At 37.8% G+C, this 3,440-nt stretch overlaps 1 long non-coding RNA gene across 1 annotated transcript; it reads left to right on the top strand.

Moving 5' to 3' along the window:
- The first annotated feature begins 298 nt into the window (after positions 1–298).
- LOC144390887 (uncharacterized) lies at positions 299–791 on the top strand. Its single transcript, XR_013454700.1, has 3 exons — positions 299–417; positions 525–577; positions 690–791. It is a non-coding gene; the product is annotated as an uncharacterized LOC144390887 (long non-coding RNA).
- Positions 792–3,440: the final 2,649 nt, after the last annotated feature.

Genomic DNA, 3,440 nt, shown 5'->3' with positions numbered 1-3,440 from the left:
GATTTGTAAGTCACCCATTAAGCAAGTTTAGGTCTGCAAGTCTTCTCAATCACATCTTTTATTATTTTAAGTTTTATTTACTTAAAACTCTCACTAAGGAACAATAAAATTGTGAAGTTTACTATAATAAAGTCAAAGTATCACATTCATCTTTTATATGGTTCGCCGAATTAATCTTTGGACAGTAAGAAAAATATGATTATTTTGCATTCTTGTATCCATGGCAACACAGAAGCGGTGGTGTATTAGACTCCCCCCCCCTTAGTGAGTCATTGTGTGTGCTGCTGTTTCCCTCCAGCTATTTGGCTCCTGCCCCCTTTCCTGACCTTGTGTCCTGGCAAACCCCCTGTCCACAACCCCCTGACCCCGGAAGTCCGGCAGGCCCTGGAGAAATTACTTCACGGTCCCCCACATAGAGTAAGGCACATGGGCGAGCTATTTAAAATCTACACTAATTATTAAAATTGGACTGATAACAATAATAATTGTTTCGAACTAAAGGAAATTACTTTCTTCTTTCTTAGTTCTTCTAATAATTTAATTCATCAAGAAATCGTTGCAAAATCAGTTATATCAGGTATGTGTAACGACTTTATGGTTCACGTTTGTTTATTGTCAACATTATTGATGAAAAATTAACGTGTATCTTTAATTCATGAAAAGCAAATGATCAAATTTTTTTTTTTCAGTTCAAGAACGGCTCCTCAGAGCAGCCAAGGAGGCTCTGCTCCCCCTCCTCCTCCTCCTCCTCCTCCTCCTCCTCCTCCTCCTCCTCCTCCTCGCCCCGATTTGTAAGTCACCCATTCAGCAAGTTTAGGTCTGCAAGTCTTCTCAATCACATCTTTTATTATTTTAAGTTTTATTTACTTAAAACTCTCAGTAAGGAACAATAATATATTGAAGTTTACTATAATAAAGTAAAATTATCACATTCATTTTTTTTATGGTTCACTAAATTAATCTTTGGACAGTAACAAAAAAATGATTATTCTGCATCCTTGTGTCCATGGTAACACGGGGCGGTGGTGTATTAGACTCCTCCCCCCTTAGTGAGTCATTGTGTGTGCTGCTGTTTCCCTCCAGGTATTTGGCTCCTGCCCCCTTTCCTTACCGTGTGTCCTGGCAACCCCCCTGTCCACGACCCCCTGACCCCGGACCTCCGGCAGGCCCTGGATGAATTGCTTTATCGTCCCCCCACATAGAGCCAGGCACATGGGCGAGCTATTTAAAATCTTTACACTAATTATTTAAATTGGACTGATAATAATAAAAATTGTTTCGAACTAAAGGAAATTACTTTCTTCTTTCTTAGTTCTTCTAATGATTTAATTCATCAAGAAATCTTTGCAAAATCAGTTATAAAAGGAAATTTACCAAGGCCAGTTTTTCCCCCGATGCCTGATTAACTTGAAATTTGGCACACATGTGCTCTTGGACATTCTCTACAAAAAAGTCAATCATGGTATGCAAATGCGCCTAACTAGATTTTCCAATTGTCTCGAAATTTTCTGTGGATCATTTTTGGGTCAATGTCCTCCTCCTCTATAAATATCTTGTTGATATCTTCTTGTTCTGAGAAGATATGGGCTAATGAACTTCGCAAAGGGTGTAGGGGCGCTGCAATTAATTGTTGAAAATCTGCCTTTTTGGCCTATTTTTGGCCTATTTTCGTGATTTCCTAGAGTTGTAAAAGACCAAACTCCTCCCAGGGATTAAACCTGATTCTTTTCTAATTCGCGCAGTGTGATCTTGAGGACCTAGGCTCTAAGAATTGCATTTTGCCGGAAGAAACTCCAAACTGTGTGTGTAGGGAGCATTTTTGAAAAAACACTATTTAGCATAAAAATTGACGTTGTTTTAACTCCACCATACTTTATCTAATCTGCTCCATATTTCTAATATAGCATGAACATCCATATGATCATTTTTAACCTTAGTCATAGCGCCACCTGGGGAAAACAGGAAGTTGATTGTTTTTTTAATTTTACACCCTGCTCCTCACAGGTTATGCTCCTCAAAGGTTAATTTGTTCCCTCTCAAAATGTCCTAGCAGAGAGGTAAGACCTTAATAATCCTTCAGTGTGAAAATGATAGGAATCCGATAATCGGGGCGAGAGGGTGCATCGGCAAAGCTGATCCTTCGCCAAGAACAACTAAACCGTTGTAACTCTACTGGACATCATCGGATTCTTACTAATTTACACATGTTTGATGAGACTCTGGGTCTTAAGAGATGTAAAGCTGAATCAAGTCACAGCGCCACCTAGTGGTAACTTGAAGTCACATTTTCTAGTCTCCAATAAAAAACGAAGGTGGTATTTAGACAGGCTTTTATTTTGAAATAGTACATCATAATGTCCTGGTTATTGCTGAGTAACATCTTGGAGTAGTGTACTCTATGCCTGAATTGGAAATACTGTGTAACTATTGATTTTTTCCTTTTAAATGTAATCTGAAAATGACCAGATGTAGTCTTGTGATTGATAGTTTGGCTCATGTATGGTATTTTTGTGAGGCTATAATTTTGGAATAGTACATCAGAATGTCCTGCTTATCCCTGCGTGACACCTTGGGGATGTATACTATTAGTCTGAAGTGAACTCATCATGTACCTATTGATAGTTTCCTTTTAATTCTGACCTGAAATTTACCAAAAGTAGTCTCGTGACGGGGGAATTTGAAGGAAATTGGCCCATTTATTGTATTTTGAGAGGCTTTCATTTTGGAATAGTACATTAGAATGTCTTGCTTATACCTGGGTGACACCTTGGGGATGTGTACTATTAGTCTGAAGTGAAATGATCATGTAACAATTAATAGTTTCCTTTTAAATCTGACCTGAAATTGACCAAAATGTTGTCTCATGATGGAGAATTTGAAGGAAATTGGCCCATGTATGGTATTTTGAGAGGCTTTAATTTTGGAATAGTACATCAGAATGTTCTGCTTATCCCTGGGTGAGGCCTTGGGAATGTGTAAAATGAACCTGGAAGTGGATAAAGTGGAATTATCACGTAGCTTTTGGTTGTTTCCATTTTAAATACCATCTCCTGCTCGCAGCTTTAATTGGGGTCCTCGCAACGACTAGTCGTAGAGAAACCTATTGTGTTTCAAGGCATTATTGTTGGAATGCATTAATCATTCCAAGTATTGTTCTTCGAATCTTTATTTGTTGGAATGCATTAAGCATTCCAAGTATTGTTCTTCGAATCTTTATTTCTGACTTATTCTTATTCTTCTATTTCTTCCGCCGCATGTTTCAACTCCTTCACACTTTCAGCTACTAAAACTGTTCAAATATTAAAAAGATTTCGCTCCTATCTGGCTTTCCAGCTATGACTTTTAAGCTTTCTACCTCTTATGCTTGAATTTATATAAATCAATAATCATTAATATTTTAACATGGTTTTCCAATGGAGATTGTTTTTCAAATCCTCTTA

Source organism: Gasterosteus aculeatus, chromosome Y (assembly GCF_964276395.1).
Source record: "Gasterosteus aculeatus chromosome Y, fGasAcu3.hap1.1, whole genome shotgun sequence".
Taxonomy (NCBI): Eukaryota; Metazoa; Chordata; class Actinopteri; order Perciformes; family Gasterosteidae; genus Gasterosteus; species Gasterosteus aculeatus.
The sequence above is the reverse complement of the archived record's forward strand: the minus strand, read 5'-3'. Positions and strand labels throughout refer to the sequence as shown.